This window comes from Sinohyriopsis cumingii, unplaced genomic scaffold (assembly GCF_028554795.1).
Source record: "Sinohyriopsis cumingii isolate HCF-2022 unplaced genomic scaffold, ASM2855479v2 utg002126l, whole genome shotgun sequence".
NCBI classification, from domain to species: Eukaryota; Metazoa; Mollusca; class Bivalvia; order Unionida; family Unionidae; genus Sinohyriopsis; species Sinohyriopsis cumingii.
This window is the reverse complement of record NW_028316134.1, coordinates 350,368-367,981: the sequence shown is the minus strand read 5'-3', so window position 1 is coordinate 367,981 and position 17,614 is coordinate 350,368. Positions and strand designations below refer to the sequence as shown.

The 17,614-nt window shown below is 39.0% G+C and overlaps 4 non-coding genes across 4 annotated transcripts; all 4 read right to left on the bottom strand.

The window, feature by feature from the left end:
* Positions 1–3,356: 3,356 nt before the first annotated feature.
* On the bottom strand, positions 3,357–3,446 carry Trnai-uau (transfer RNA isoleucine (anticodon UAU)). The gene is given in 2 exon segments: positions 3,357–3,392; positions 3,409–3,446. It is a non-coding gene; the product is annotated as a tRNA-Ile (tRNA).
* A 4,422-nt stretch (positions 3,447–7,868) lies between these two features.
* On the bottom strand, positions 7,869–7,958 carry Trnai-uau (transfer RNA isoleucine (anticodon UAU)). The gene is given in 2 exon segments: positions 7,869–7,904; positions 7,921–7,958. It is a non-coding gene; the product is annotated as a tRNA-Ile (tRNA).
* A 4,416-nt stretch (positions 7,959–12,374) lies between these two features.
* Trnai-uau (transfer RNA isoleucine (anticodon UAU)) lies at positions 12,375–12,464 on the bottom strand. Its single transcript is given in 2 exon segments — positions 12,375–12,410; positions 12,427–12,464. It is a non-coding gene; the product is annotated as a tRNA-Ile (tRNA).
* A 4,441-nt stretch (positions 12,465–16,905) lies between these two features.
* Trnai-uau (transfer RNA isoleucine (anticodon UAU)) lies at positions 16,906–16,995 on the bottom strand. Its single transcript is given in 2 exon segments — positions 16,906–16,941; positions 16,958–16,995. It is a non-coding gene; the product is annotated as a tRNA-Ile (tRNA).
* Positions 16,996–17,614: the final 619 nt, after the last annotated feature.

Genomic DNA, 17,614 nt, shown 5'->3' with positions numbered 1-17,614 from the left:
CAAAGCTTCTCCACTCATGCGAAAGGATCTCATTCAAACCGCCTCCAAAGATTTCATCGATACCGTGTGCGAATATTGTTTGAACGTCTTGAAAGATACGATACCTGTGTCTAAACACCAGAAGAATGCTTAGCCAAACATCGTCACGTTTGTCTCCAATTGGTCCAAAGAAAATATAAATTTATCAAAAGATGAAGATGTTGGTACAACGCGGAAGAATTTTGTCCCTCTTGTTAGGACCCTTGCTGAAAGGAGTATTGGGAACAATGCTGGGGGGACTGATGGGAGCAAGATAAAAAGGAACCAAGAAGATAAAAGGGACCTCTGGAGTCCAAAGATCTCAGACGAGACCGTTGAAATCGAGTGGAGGGACGAAAACAAGCTTTAGTGCCTTACGAAACGATGGATGGAATGCCATCGTTGGCAATTACAACGGACCCCATATTTGCCTCCCAATCATCCGAATTTGACCAAGACGTCCAAGTTACAACAGGAATTGCAATCGTTGATGGATCGTAACGATTTGTCTGAAACAGAAAAATCACTAAAGTACGGTCAACTCTTGCAACGAATACAACTCTTTCACCAGAAATCTTTAGACGAAACAGCTCTACCCACTCTGAAAGATTTTAAGACCTTGATGAATAATCCATCACCATCACCACCACCCACCACCACCCCAGTGGTCAAGACAGACGCAGCCCCACGAATGCCTGATGAAGAACAGGTACGAGAAGTTTTCAAGCACCGTCAGCAGCTCCCATTCCTAGCAAGATTGCAGCGTCCTTGTTGCCGCTTTCCCCCACACACCCCAACGAGAAGAACTGAAAGCTTGCATTAAAAAGATGATGTCCACTCCTCATTCGACAGAAGTGAAAAAGAATGAGGAGAAACCAGAAGTGAAAATGAAAAGAAGACCAAAGCCATCTCATTAGCACCTCCACTGCCACCACTACTACTGACTTCTAGGGTGTTTGTATCTGCTGTCAGGCTGCGAACTGACACATATTAGGCTTAATTTCTGTTGAATTACGACATGACGATATCTGACGTAATGAGAGAGATCATGAGGTTCGATCCCAGAGGAAAAAACTGCCAAATATCTACTTTGTCTCTTACTTATTTTAAAAGCAAAATATTTCCATACACCGATACAGTGAGCAAAGGAAGGAGACGGCCAGATTATGCTTGATGATCCGATAGAAGGCTGGGAGAGAGAGAGAGAGAGAGAGAGAGAGAGAGAGAGAGAGAGAGAGAGAGAGAGAGAGAGAGAGAGTCTGAGACAGAGTGAGAGAGAGTGAGAGAGAAAGAAAGGGAGAGAGAGAATATCTTTCTACTCTAACCTGTGACCGACGTTGAATTTGGAAGGACCGGCAAGCAACCAAGTTATGCAGGCATGCTAGGCGAGAAGAGATTTCTATTATTGGTATGAACAGAATGGTTAATTATATTTTTTAAACACTTAGTAATTATTTCTAAGAAAGTGTATCATTCAAATGTCATGTTCCATTTCCTTTTGCTTTTATAATTGATTATATTCTTTTATTCTGCATTCTGAGGCTTGTTTTGTTTTATTCTATATCTCTGCTCAGGTCTCAATTTATTCTATTTCGTTTTTTATTTTATTATTTACTCGATCCGCGCAGTATCTCCGTGGTCTATCATCCTCTTGATAACAATAACCAAACCAACATGTAACAATGGGTTTGGTGCATGGGGTGATGGTGTTATATATATATATATATATATATATATATATATATATATATATATATATATATATATATATATAAACCCATTATGAACAGCAAATAATATTGCTATTTACAAACAGTATGCAGTGCAAAGACCAGCAATATTTTGTCAACCAGAAAATCCCTTCTATGCTGAGCCCAATACCATGCCGATATAAGCTATAAACCTAAAATGGTTTAGAAAATCATTGTCTTAATTAACAAACTTGGATGCATGACGAGAGAAACAAAAATGAAAGAAAAAGAAAATTTGACAGAAGAAAAGAAATTGAAACAATGTAAATAGATACTGCATATTGTGAATAATTAGAATCAGTATTTTGATCAATTCGTATACTATTTAGTTTGGATTTTACTCCATATTAAGTCATATTGTTGTATTGCTTTTTTAATTCTTGCTTGAATGGAAATTTTAAAGATATCAAATAATATCTGGAATATGTAAACAGTCTTAGAGTTTTTCTTTCTTTGAAATTCAGCATTTAAACCTCAACCCCTTCATAGTAAATATCGTAATAACCCTATTCTACTTTTATGAGCAAACAAAGTATTGTTTGTTATCCAACTTGGGACACACGACAATTCCGACAGTAAGGAAATAAAGGTTGATGAACACAGTCGTGGCAAGCGCAATTAGATACACAAACGTCCGGAATGCAAAATTATGTTTCTTTAGAACATTCAATTTGTGTGGTAATGTGTGGGATCGTTTGCCATGAGCGGTTGCAAAACGAAGAATGAACTTTTCCATAGTTGGATATCTTAAATCGTGGTCACATGCAAGTCACGATAGGCAGAACACTTTGTTTTCTTCATCCACTTAAATAACAGATCGTGGATTTCCAACCTCGAAGGTGTTTGACAACAACAACGTCTAGTCAGTAGACTCATCTTGCTACATTTCTTTCCATGAGTTTGGCAGGAATATGGTATGAAATGGGCGCAGAGAGTAAGGAGGTAGATCCATAAGAAGCACAGTTTTGCACAGCATTAAATTAATCCTCCAAAGAAGACGATGCATGTTGTTCATCGTCAGTCGGGACTAAACGTGTGAGCACCTTTCTCTTCTACGACAGAAATGCCTTAAATGCTTCACTGATGCGGGCCACCAGTTTCTCTTCGTGGCATGTACTGTTAGAGAACTTGCAACCATCCATATTGGAAGTGTTCGACGTATCGGAAGGCATCTGACTCTTTGGGGTAGGAGAGTGGCCTCGAACCTCAGAGACCTCTCGTTCCTGGCAGAAGAGTAAGACTACATTAGATGTATGCAGTTTTCAATATCTTTGCGAGCGTCCCTGCGCCTTCATTGTGCGTGTGTATTCAGGTTTATGTTTGATGTCTGAAACAAGTGTCAAAATGTGCAGTAGCCAACCTCATTTAACACATAGGAGGAATAGTAGCAATTTAAAATGACTAACTCAAATTAAAGGTTCAAAATGACTAGGTGATGCAAGGAAATTAAATGGTAAACACTCCTAATTAACCGATGCCTGTTGCCTTTCCCGATTACCCATGCAATATGCGAAATATATCAGAATATGTAAATATAATATATTGGCGTAATGATAGGTAATGGATTTTTTCATTAAAAATGATCGTTGCCCCGGGTGAGGATCGAACTCACAACCTCCGCATCGCCTAGGATACTGTCTATAAGTACGGCGCGCTAACCGATTGCGCCACCGGGGCTGACTGAATGATATTGCTTAACAAAATGTTACAGGAATAAATAAACATTGAAAAACAGGATCATCTCATTTGGATAGCTTACTATAGATTTTAACAACAATAGTTTCCTACCCCATCGCATCTTAGTGACAGTTATCCTGTCGTATTAAGCATATAGATGCCTTAAAGTTAAATATTTTATATAATAATTTCACTTATTGCTACGGTATGACGGATCATGGCATATCTCATGTAAATTGGATTTATGCACACAAAGAAATGACCTATAATATCCCATGAAAAAAGTCACTCTCAAATGTGAAACGAGCCCCAAAGAAGAAAAAGAGAAACAGTGTCAAGACCAGGTCACAGCCCCCCAAAAAGAAAAGCCCACAGAAAAAGAAAAAGAAAAGTCCCAAGAAAAGACCACAGAAAACAGCTACTACCTACAAGAGAGGTGCTTCGAACAGGACGTATCCTTACATTCGCAAACCACGACCTGCAGCGACTGTGACCGAGTCTCCAGTAACCTTAGGTTCTTCCACTTCTCCGTTGTTGGTGATGCCTGCCAAACCCAATTTGACACCCGTTCTTCCTCAGTTGATGAAACAATGGAAACCCGAGTCTCCAAGAACTTCTCCAACGGTGACACCCTTCTCCTCTTTAGCTGCAGTAGCAGCTTTTGACAAAGTACCTGCCCCCAAAATCAAAGTCCAAGAGAGATTTGGCATGTTACAGAGTTTACTGGATTTGTCCAAGCAAAGACTGTCCTGATTTATTCCGTTGCGAATCCCTCCACGACGCGTGATGACTGTCATCAAGTTGACATGACATAAAGAAAATCAGTGGCTAAGCGTTCCAGTACAAAAAAGACCTGAGGCAAAGAATGGGAATCATTGTTTTTGTGATCCTGAAAACCCATAGATGTCACCCCAAGAAGCCATCCCTCTTCTATCACCAAAGGAAAGAAAAGGAAAGTACTGACACCTCGTTTAGTCAAACATGGGGACATGTTGTCCGTCCTGTCCAAAGCTTCTCCACTCATGCGAAAGGATCTCATTCAAACCGCCTCCAAAGATTTCATCGATACCGTGTGCGAATATTGTTTGAACGTCTTGAAAGATACGATACCTGTGTCTAAACACCAGAAGAATGCTTAGCCAAACATCGTCACGTTTGTCTCCAATTGGTCCAAAGAAAATATAAATTTATCAAAAGATGAAGATGTTGGTACAACGCGGAAGAATTTTGTCCCTCTTGTTAGGACCCTTGCTGAAAGGAGTATTGGGAACAATGCTGGGGGGACTGATGGGAGCAAGATAAAAAGGAACCAAGAAGATAAAAGGGACCTCTGGAGTCCAAAGATCTCAGACGAGACCGTTGAAATCGAGTGGAGGGACGAAAACAAGCTTTAGTGCCTTACGAAACGATGGATGGAATGCCATCGTTGGCAATTACAACGGACCCCATATTTGCCTCCCAATCATCCGAATTTGACCAAGACGTCCAAGTTACAACAGGAATTGCAATCGTTGATGGATCGTAACGATTTGTCTGAAACAGAAAAATCACTAAAGTACGGTCAACTCTTGCAACGAATACAACTCTTTCACCAGAAATCTTTAGACGAAACAGCTCTACCCACTCTGAAAGATTTTAAGACCTTGATGAATAATCCATCACCATCACCACCACCCACCACCACCCCAGTGGTCAAGACAGACGCAGCCCCACGAATGCCTGATGAAGAACAGGTACGAGAAGTTTTCAAGCACCGTCAGCAGCTCCCATTCCTAGCAAGATTGCAGCGTCCTTGTTGCCGCTTTCCCCCACACACCCCAACGAGAAGAACTGAAAGCTTGCATTAAAAAGATGATGTCCACTCCTCATTCGACAGAAGTGAAAAAGAATGAGGAGAAACCAGAAGTGAAAATGAAAAGAAGACCAAAGCCATCTCATTAGCACCTCCACTGCCACCACTACTACTGACTTCTAGGGTGTTTGTATCTGCTGTCAGGCTGCGAACTGACACATATTAGGCTTAATTTCTGTTGAATTACGACATGACGATATCTGACGTAATGAGAGAGATCATGAGGTTCGATCCCAGAGGAAAAAACTGCCAAATATCTACTTTGTCTCTTACTTATTTTAAAAGCAAAATATTTCCATACACCGATACAGTGAGCAAAGGAAGGAGACGGCCAGATTATGCTTGATGATCCGATAGAAGGCTGGAGAGAGAGAGAGAGAGAGAGAGAGAGAGAGAGAGAGAGAGAGAGAGAGAGAGAGAGAGAGAGAGAGAGAGAGAGTCTGAGACAGAGTGAGAGAGAGTGAGAGAGAAAGAAAGGGAGAGAGAGAATATCTTTCTACTCTAACCTGTGACCGACGTTGAATTTGGAAGGACCGGCAAGCAACCAAGTTATGCAGGCATGCTAGGCGAGAAGAGATTTCTATTATTGGTATGAACAGAATGGTTAATTATATTTTTAAAAACTTAGTAATTATTTCTAAGAAAGTGTATCATTCAAATGTCATGTTCCATTTCCTTTTGCTTTTATAATTGATTATATTCTTTTATTCTGCATTCTGAGGCTTGTTTTGTTTTATTCTATATCTCTGCTCAGGTCTCAATTTATTCTATTTCGTTTTTTATTTTATTATTTACTCGATCCGCGCAGTATCTCCGTGGTCTATCATCCTCTTGATAACAATAACCAAACCAACATGTAACAATGGGTTTGGTGCATGGGGTGATGGTGTTATATATATATATATATATATATATATATATATATATATATATATATATATATATATATATATATATATATATATATATATATATATATATATATATATATATATATATATATAAACCCATTATGAACAGCAAATAATATTGCTATTTACAAACAGTATGCAGTGCAAAGACCAGCAATATTTTGTCAACCAGAAAATCCCTTCTATGCTGAGCCCAATACCATGCCGATATAAGCTATAAACCTAAAATGGTTTAGAAAATCATTGTCTTAATTAACAAACTTGGATGCATGACGAGAGAAACAAAAATGAAAGAAAAAGAAAATTTGACACAAGAAAAGAAATTGAAACAATGTAAATAGATACTGCATATTGTGAATAATTAGAATCAGTATTTTGATCAATTCGTATACTATTTAGTTTGGATTTTACTCCATATTAAGTCATATTGTTGTATTGCTTTTTTAATTCTTGCTTGAATGGAAATTTTAAAGATATCAAATAATATCTGGAATATGTAAACAGTCTTAGAGTTTTTCTTTCTTTGAAATTCAGCATTTAAACCTCAACCCCTTCATAGTAAATATCGTAATAACCCTATTCTACTTTTATGAGCAAACAAAGTATTGTTTGTTATCCAACTTGGGACACACGACAATTCCGACAGTAAGGAAATAAAGGTTGATGAACACAGTCGTGGCAAGCGCAATTAGATACACAAACGTCCGGAATGCAAAATTATGTTTCTTTAGAACATTCAATTTGTGTGGTAATGTGTGGGATCGTTTGCCATGAGCGGTTGCAAAACGAAGAATGAACTTTTCCATAGTTGGATATCTTAAATCGTGGTCACATGCAAGTCACGATAGGCAGAACACTTTGTTTTCTTCATCCACTTAAATAACAGATCGTGGATTTCCAACCTCGAAGGTGTTTGACAACAACAACGTCTAGTCAGTAGACTCATCTTGCTACATTTCTTTCCATGAGTTTGGCAGGAATATGGTATGAAATGGGCGCAGAGAGTAAGGAGGTAGATCCATAAGAAGCACAGTTTTGCACAGCATTAAATTAATCCTCCAAAGAAGACGATGCATGTTGTTCATCGTCAGTCGGGACTAAACGTGTGAGCACCTTTCTCTTCTACGACAGAAATGCCTTAAATGCTTCACTGATGCGGGCCACCAGTTTCTCTTCGTGGCATGTACTGTTAGAGAACTTGCAACCATCCATATTGGAAGTGTTCGACGTATCGGAAGGCATCTGACTCTTTGGGGTAGGAGAGTGGCCTCGAACCTCAGAGACCTCTCGTTCCTGGCAGAAGAGTAAGACTACATTAGATGTATGCAGTTTTCAATATCTTTGCGAGCGTCCCTGCGCCTTCATTGTGCGTGTGTATTCAGGTTTATGTTTGATGTCTGAAACAAGTGTCAAAATGTGCAGTAGCCAACCTCATTTAACACATAGGAGGAATAGTAGCAATTTAAAATGACTAACTCAAATTAAAGGTTCAAAATGACTAGGTGATGCAAGGAAATTAAATGGAAAACACTCCTAATTAACCGATGCCTGTTGCCTTTCCCGATTACCCATGCAATATGCGAAATATATCAGAATATGTAAAAAAAAAATATATTGGCGTAATGATAGGTAATGGATTTTTTCATTAAAAATGATCGTTGCCCCGGGTGAGGATCGAACTCACAACCTCCGCATCGCCTAGGATACTGTCTATAAGTACGGCGCGCTAACCGATTGCGCCACCGGGGCTGACTGAATGATATTGCTTAACAAAATGTTACAGGAATAAATAAACATTGAGAAACAGGATCATCTCATTTGGATAGCTTACTATAGATTTTAACAACAATAGTTTCCTACCCCATCGCATCTTAGTGACAGTTATCCTGTCGTATTAAGCATATAGATGCCTTAAAGTTAAATATTTTATATAATAATTTCACTTATTGCTACGGTATGACGGATCATGGCATATCTCATGTAAATTGGATTTATGCACACAAAGAAATGACCTATAATATCCCATGAAAAAAGTCACTCTCAAATGTGAAACGAGCCCCAAAGAAGAAAAAGAGAAACAGTGTCAAGACCAGGTCACAGCCCCCCAAAAAGAAAAGCCCACAGAAAAAGAAAAAGAAAAGTCCCAAGAAAAGACCACAGAAAACAGCTACTACCTACAAGAGAGGTGCTTCGAACAGGACGTATCCTTACATTCGCAAACCACGACCTGCAGCGACTGTGACCGAGTCTCCAGTAACCTTAGGTTCTTCCACTTCTCCGTTGTTGGTGATACCTGCCAAACCCAATTTGACACCCGTTCTTCCTCAGTTGATGAAACAATGGAAACCCGAGTCTCCAAGAACTTCTCCAACGGTGACACCCTTCTCCTCTTTAGCTGCAGTAGCAGCTTTTGACAAAGTACCTGCCCCCAAAATCAAAGTCCAAGAGAGATTTGGCATGTTACAGAGTTTACTGGATTTGTCCAAGCAAAGACTGTCCTGATTTATTCCGTTGCGAATCCCTCCACGACGCGTGATGACTGTCATCAAGTTGACATGACATAAAGAAAATCAGTGGCTAAGCGTTCCAGTACAAAAAAGACCTGAGGCAAAGAATGGGAATCATTGTTTTTGTGATCCTGAAAACCCATAGATGTCATCCCAAGAAGCCATCCCTCTTCTATCACCAAAGGAAAGAAAAGGAAAGTACTGACACCTCGTTTAGTCAAACATGGGGACATGTTGTCCGTCCTGTCCAAAGCTTCTCCACTCATGCGAAAGGATCTCATTCAAACCGCCTCCAAAGATTTCATCGATACCGTGTGCGAATGTTGTTTGAACGTCTTGAAAGATACGATACCTGTGTCTAAACACCAGAAGAATGCTTAGCCAAACATCGTCACGTTTGTCTCCAATTGGTCCAAAGAAAATATAAATTTATCAAAAGATGAAGATGTTGGTACAACGCGGAAGAATTTTGTCCCTCTTGTTAGGACCCTTGCTGAAAGGAGTATTGGGAACAATGCTGGGGGGACTGATGGGAGCAAGATAAAAAGGAACCAAGAAGATAAAAGGGACCTCTGGAGTCCAAAGATCTCAGACGAGACCGTTGAAATCGAGTGGAGGGACGAAAACAAGCTTTAGTGCCTTACGAAACGATGGATGGAATGCCATCGTTGGCAATTACAACGGACCCCATATTTGCCTCCCAATCATCCGAATTTGACCAAGACGTCCAAGTTACAACAGGAATTGCAATCGTTGATGGATCGTAACGATTTGTCTGAAACAGAAAAATCACTAAAGTACGGTCAACTCTTGCAACGAATACAACTCTTTCACCAGAAATCTTTAGACGAAACAGCTCTACCCACTCTGAAAGATTTTAAGACCTTGATGAATAATCCATCACCATCACCACCACCCACCACCACCCCAGTGGTCAAGACAGACGCAGCCCCACGAATGCCTGATGAAGAACAGGTACGAGAAGTTTTCAAGCACCGTCAGCAGCTCCCATTCCTAGCAAGATTGCAGCGTCCTTGTTGCCGCTTTCCCCCACACACCCCAACGAGAAGAACTGAAAGCTTGCATTAAAAAGATGATGTCCACTCCTCATTCGACAGAAGTGAAAAAGAATGAGGAGAAACCAGAAGTGAAAATGAAAAGAAGACCAAAGCCATCTCATTAGCACCTCCACTGCCACCACTACTACTGACTTCTAGGGTGTTTGTATCTGCTGTCAGGCTGCGAACTGACACATATTAGGCTTAATTTCTGTTGAATTACGACATGACGATATCTGACGTAATGAGAGAGATCATGAGGTTCGATCCCAGAGGAAAAAACTGCCAAATATCTACTTTGTCTCTTACTTATTTTAAAAGCAAAATATTTCCATACACCGATACAGTGAGCAAAGGAAGGAGACGGCCAGATTATGCTTGATGATCCGATAGAAGGCTGGAGAGAGAGAGAGAGAGAGAGAGAGAGAGAGAGAGAGAGAGAGAGAGAGAGAGAGAGAGTCTGAGACAGAGTGAGAGAGAGTGAGAGAGAAAGAAAGGGAGAGAGAGAATATCTTTCTACTCTAACCTGTGACCGACGTTGAATTTGGAAGGACCGGCAAGCAACCAAGTTATGCAGGCATGCTAGGCGAGAAGAGATTTCTATTATTGGTATGAACAGAATGGTTAATTATATTTTTAAAAACTTAGTAATTATTTCTAAGAAAGTGTATCATTCAAATGTCATGTTCCATTTCCTTTTGCTTTTATAATTGATTATATTCTTTTATTCTGCATTCTGAGGCTTGTTTTGTTTTATTCTATATCTCTGCTCAGGTCTCAATTTATTCTATTTCGTTTTTTATTTTATTATTTACTCGATCCGCGCAGTATCTCCGTGGTCTATCATCCTCTTGATAACAATAACCAAACCAACATGTAACAATGGGTTTGGTGCATGGGGTGATGGTGTTATATATATATATATATATATATATATATATATATATATATATATATATATATATATATATATATATATATATATATATATATATATATATATATATATATATATATATATATATATATATATAAACCCATTATGAACAGCAAATAATATTGCTATTTACAAACAGTATGCAGTGCAAAGACCAGCAATATTTTGTCAACCAGAAAATCCCTTCTATGCTGAGCCCAATACCATGCCGATATAAGCTATAAACCTAAAATGGTTTAGAAAATCATTGTCTTAATTAACAAACTTGGATGCATGACGAGAGAAACAAAAATGAAAGAAAAAGAAAATTTGACAGAAGAAAAGAAATTGAAACAATGTAAATAGATACTGCATATTGTGAATAATTAGAATCAGTATTTTGATCAATTCGTATACTATTTAGTTTGGATTTTACTCCATATTAAGTCATATTGTTGTATTGCTTTTTTAATTCTTGCTTGAATGGAAATTTTAAAGATATCAAATAATATCTGGAATATGTAAACAGTCTTAGAGTTTTTCTTTCTTTGAAATTCAGCATTTAAACCTCAACCCCTTCATAGTAAATATCGTAATAACCCTATTCTACTTTTATGAGCAAACAAAGTATTGTTTGTTATCCAACTTGGGACACACGACAATTCCGACAGTAAGGAAATAAAGGTTGATGAACACAGTCGTGGCAAGCGCAATTAGATACACAAACGTCCGGAATGCAAAATTATGTTTCTTTAGAACATTCAATTTGTGTGGTAATGTGTGGGATCGTTTGCCATGAGCGGTTGCAAAACGAAGAATGAACTTTTCCATAGTTGGATATCTTAAATCGTGGTCACATGCAAGTCACGATAGGCAGAACACTTTGTTTTCTTCATCCACTTAAATAACAGATCGTGGATTTCCAACCTCGAAGGTGTTTGACAACAACAACGTCTAGTCAGTAGACTCATCTTGCTACATTTCTTTCCATGAGTTTGGCAGGAATATGGTATGAAATGGGCGCAGAGAGTAAGGAGGTAGATCCATAAGAAGCACAGTTTTGCACAGCATTAAATTAATCCTCCAAAGAAGACGATGCATGTTGTTCATCGTCAGTCGGGACTAAACGTGTGAGCACCTTTCTCTTCTACGACAGAAATGCCTTAAATGCTTCACTGATGCGGGCCACCAGTTTCTCTTCGTGGCATGTACTGTTAGAGAACTTGCAACCATCCATATTGGAAGTGTTCGACGTATCGGAAGGCATCTGACTCTTTGGGGTAGGAGAGTGGCCTCGAACCTCAGAGACCTCTCGTTCCTGGCAGAAGAGTAAGACTACATTAGATGTATGCAGTTTTCAATATCTTTGCGAGCGTCCCTGCGCCTTCATTGTGCGTGTGTATTCAGGTTTATGTTTGATGTCTGAAACAAGTGTCAAAATGTGCAGTAGCCAACCTCATTTAACACATAGGAGGAATAGTAGCAATTTAAAATGACTAACTCAAATTAAAGGTTCAAAATGACTAGGTGATGCAAGGAAATTAAATGGAAAACACTCCTAATTAACCGATGCCTGTTGCCTTTCCCGATTACCCATGCAATATGCGAAATATATCAGAATATGTAAAAAAAAAATATATTGGCGTAATGATAGGTAATGGATTTTTTCATTAAAAATGATCGTTGCCCCGGGTGAGGATCGAACTCACAACCTCCGCATCGCCTAGGATACTGTCTATAAGTACGGCGCGCTAACCGATTGCGCCACCGGGGCTGACTGAATGATATTGCTTAACAAAATGTTACAGGAATAAATAAACATTGAAAAACAGGATCATCTCATTTGGATAGCTTACTATAGATTTTAACAACAATAGTTTCCTACCCCATCGCATCTTAGTGACAGTTATCCTGTCGTATTAAGCATATAGATGCCTTAAAGTTAAATATTTTATATAATAATTTCACTTATTGCTACGGTATGACGGATCATGGCATATCTCATGTAAATTGGATTTATGCACACAAAGAAATGACCTATAATATCCCATGAAAAAAGTCACTCTCAAATGTGAAACGAGCCCCAAAGAAGAAAAAGAGAAACAGTGTCAAGACCAGGTCACAGCCCCCCAAAAAGAAAAGCCCACAGAAAAAGAAAAAGAAAAGTCCCAAGAAAAGACCACAGAAAACAGCTACTACCTACAAGAGAGGTGCTTCGAACAGGACGTATCCTTACATTCGCAAACCACGACCTGCAGCGACTGTGACCGAGTCTCCAGTAACCTTAGGTTCTTCCACTTCTCCGTTGTTGGTGATGCCTGCCAAACCCAATTTGACACCCGTTCTTCCTCAGTTGATGAAACAATGGAAACCCGAGTCTCCAAGAACTTCTCCAACGGTGACACCCTTCTCCTCTTTAGCTGCAGTAGCAGCTTTTGACAAAGTACCTGCCCCCAAAATCAAAGTCCAAGAGAGATTTGGCATGTTACAGAGTTTACTGGATTTGTCCAAGCAAAGACTGTCCTGATTTATTCCGTTGCGAATCCCTCCACGACGCGTGATGACTGTCATCAAGTTGACATGACATAAAGAAAATCAGTGGCTAAGCGTTCCAGTACAAAAAAGACCTGAGGCAAAGAATGGGAATCATTGTTTTTGTGATCCTGAAAACCCATAGATGTCACCCCAAGAAGCCATCCCTCTTCTATCACCAAAGGAAAGAAAAGGAAAGTACTGACACCTCGTTTAGTCAAACATGGGGACATGTTGTCCGTCCTGTCCAAAGCTTCTCCACTCATGCGAAAGGATCTCATTCAAACCGCCTCCAAAGATTTCATCGATACCGTGTGCGAATGTTGTTTGAACGTCTTGAAAGATACGATACCTGTGTCTAAACACCAGAAGAATGCTTAGCCAAACATCGTCACGTTTGTCTCCAATTGGTCCAAAGAAAATATAAATTTATCAAAAGATGAAGATGTTGGTACAACGCGGAAGAATTTTGTCCCTCTTGTTAGGACCCTTGCTGAAAGGAGTATTGGGAACAATGCTGGGGGGACTGATGGGAGCAAGATAAAAAGGAACCAAGAAGATAAAAGGGACCTCTGGAGTCCAAAGATCTCAGACGAGACCGTTGAAATCGAGTGGAGGGACGAAAACAAGCTTTAGTGCCTTACGAAACGATGGATGGAATGCCATCGTTGGCAATTACAACGGACCCCATATTTGCCTCCCAATCATCCGAATTTGACCAAGACGTCCAAGTTACAACAGGAATTGCAATCGTTGATGGATCGTAACGATTTGTCTGAAACAGAAAAATCACTAAAGTACGGTCAACTCTTGCAACGAATACAACTCTTTCACCAGAAATCTTTAGACGAAACAGCTCTACCCACTCTGAAAGATTTTAAGACCTTGATGAATAATCCATCACCATCACCACCACCCACCACCACCCCAGTGGTCAAGACAGACGCAGCCCCACGAATGCCTGATGAAGAACAGGTACGAGAAGTTTTCAAGCACCGTCAGCAGCTCCCATTCCTAGCAAGATTGCAGCGTCCTTGTTGCCGCTTTCCCCCACACACCCCAACGAGAAGAACTGAAAGCTTGCATTAAAAAGATGATGTCCACTCCTCATTCGACAGAAGTGAAAAAGAATGAGGAGAAACCAGAAGTGAAAATGAAAAGAAGACCAAAGCCATCTCATTAGCACCTCCACTGCCACCACTACTACTGACTTCTAGGGTGTTTGTATCTGCTGTCAGGCTGCGAACTGACACATATTAGGCTTAATTTCTGTTGAATTACGACATGACGATATCTGACGTAATGAGAGAGATCATGAGGTTCGATCCCAGAGGAAAAAACTGCCAAATATCTACTTTGTCTCTTACTTATTTTAAAAGCAAAATATTTCCATACACCGATACAGTGAGCAAAGGAAGGAGACGGCCAGATTATGCTTGATGATCCGATAGAAGGCTGGGAGAGAGAGAGAGAGAGAGAGAGAGAGAGAGAGAGAGAGAGTCTGAGACAGAGTGAGAGAGAGTGAGAGAGAAAGAAAGGGAGAGAGAGAATATCTTTCTACTCTAACCTGTGACCGACGTTGAATTTGGAAGGACCGGCAAGCAACCAAGTTATGCAGGCATGCTAGGCGAGAAGAGATTTCTATTATTGGTATGAACAGAATGGTTAATTATATTTTTAAAAACTTAGTAATTATTTCTAAGAAAGTGTATCATTCAAATGTCATGTTCCATTTCCTTTTGCTTTTATAATTGATTATATTCTTTTATTCTGCATTCTGAGGCTTGTTTTGTTTTATTCTATATCTCTGCTCAGGTCTCAATTTATTCTATTTCGTTTTTTATTTTATTATTTACTCGATCCGCGCAGTATCTCCGTGGTCTATCATCCTCTTGATAACAATAACCAAACCAACATGTAACAATGGGTTTGGTGCATGGGGTGATGGTGTTATATATATATATATATATATATATATATATATATATATATATATATATATATATATATATATATATATATATATATATATATATATATATATATATATATATATATATATATATATATATATATATATATATATATATATATATATATATATATATATATATATATAAACCCATTATGAACAGCAAATAATATTGCTATTTACAAACAGTATGCAGTGCAAAGACCAGCAATATTTTGTCAACCAGAAAATCCCTTCTATGCTGAGCCCAATACCATGCCGATATAAGCTATAAACCTAAAATGGTTTAGAAAATCATTGTCTTAATTAACAAACTTGGATGCATGACGAGAGAAACAAAAATGAAAGAAAAAGAAAATTTGACAGAAGAAAAGAAATTGAAACAATGTAAATAGATACTGCATATTGTGAATAATTAGAATCAGTATTTTGATCAATTCGTATACTATTTAGTTTGGATTTTACTCCATATTAAGTCATATTGTTGTATTGCTTTTTTAATTCTTGCTTGAATGGAAATTTTAAAGATATCAAATAATATCTGGAATATGTAAACAGTCTTAGAGTTTTTCTTTCTTTGAAATTCAGCATTTAAACCTCAACCCCTTCATAGTAAATATCGTAATAACCCTATTCTACTTTTATGAGCAAACAAAGTATTGTTTGTTATCCAACTTGGGACACACGACAATTCCGACAGTAAGGAAATAAAGGTTGATGAACACAGTCGTGGCAAGCGCAATTAGATACACAAACGTCCGGAATGCAAAATTATGTTTCTTTAGAACATTCAATTTGTGTGGTAATGTGTGGGATCGTTTGCCATGAGCGGTTGCAAAACGAAGAATGAACTTTTCCATAGTTGGATATCTTAAATCGTGGTCACATGCAAGTCACGATAGGCAGAACACTTTGTTTTCTTCATCCACTTAAATAACAGATCGTGGATTTCCAACCTCGAAGGTGTTTGACAACAACAACGTCTAGTCAGTAGACTCATCTTGCTACATTTCTTTCCATGAGTTTGGCAGGAATATGGTATGAAATGGGCGCAGAGAGTAAGGAGGTAGATCCATAAGAAGCACAGTTTTGCACAGCATTAAATTAATCCTCCAAACAAGACGATGCATGTTGTTCATCGTCAGTCGGGACTAAACGTGTGAGCACCTTTCTCTTCTACGACAGAAATGCCTTAAATGCTTCACTGATGCGGGCCACCAGTTTCTCTTCGTGGCATGTACTGTTAGAGAACTTGCAACCATCCATATTGGAAGTGTTCGACGTATCGGAAGGCATCTGACTCTTTGGGGTAGGAGAGTGGCCTCGAACCTCAGAGACCTCTCGTTCCTGGCAGAAGAGTAAGACTACATTAGATGTATGCAGTTTTCAATATCTTTGCGAGCGTCCCTGCGCCTTCATTGTGCGTGTGTATTCAGGTTTATGTTTGATGTCTGAAACAAGTGTCAAAATGTGCAGTAGCCAACCTCATTTAACACATAGGAGGAATAGTAGCAATTTAAAATGACTAACTCAAATTAAAGGTTCAAAATGACTAGGTGATGCAAGGAAATTAAATGGAAAACACTCCTAATTAACCGATGCCTGTTGCCTTTCCCGATTACCCATGCAATATGCGAAATATATCAGAATATGTAAATATAATATATTGGCGTAATGATAGGTAATGGATTTTTTCATTAAAAATGATCGTTGCCCCGGGTGAGGATCGAACTCACAACCTCCGCATCGCCTAGGATACTGTCTATAAGTACGGCGCGCTAACCGATTGCGCCACCGGGGCTGACTGAATGATATTGCTTAACAAAATGTTACAGGAATAAATAAACATTGAAAAACAGGATCATCTCATTTGGATAGCTTACTATAGATTTTAACAACAATAGTTTCCTACCCCATCGCATCTTAGTGACAGTTATCCTGTCGTATTAAGCATATAGATGCCTTAAAGTTAAATATTTTATATAATAATTTCACTTATTGCTACGGTATGACGGATCATGGCATATCTCATGTAAATTGGATTTATGCACACAAAGAAATGACCTATAATATCCCATGAAAAAAGTCACTCTCAAATGTGAAACGAGCCCCAAAGAAGAAAAAGAGAAACAGTGTCAAGACCAGGTCACAGCCCCCCAAAAAGAAAAGCCCACAGAAAAAGAAAAAGAAAAGTCCCAAGAAAAGACCACAGAAAACAGCTACTACCTACAAGAGAGGTGCTTCGAACAGGACGTATCCTTACATTCGCAAACCACGACCTGCAGCGACTGTGACCGAGTCTCCAGTAACCTTAGGTTCTTCCACTTCTCCGTTGTTGGTGATGCCTGCCAAACCCAATTTGACACCCGTTCTTCCTCAGTTGATGAAACAATGGAAACCCGAGTCTCCAAGAACTTCTC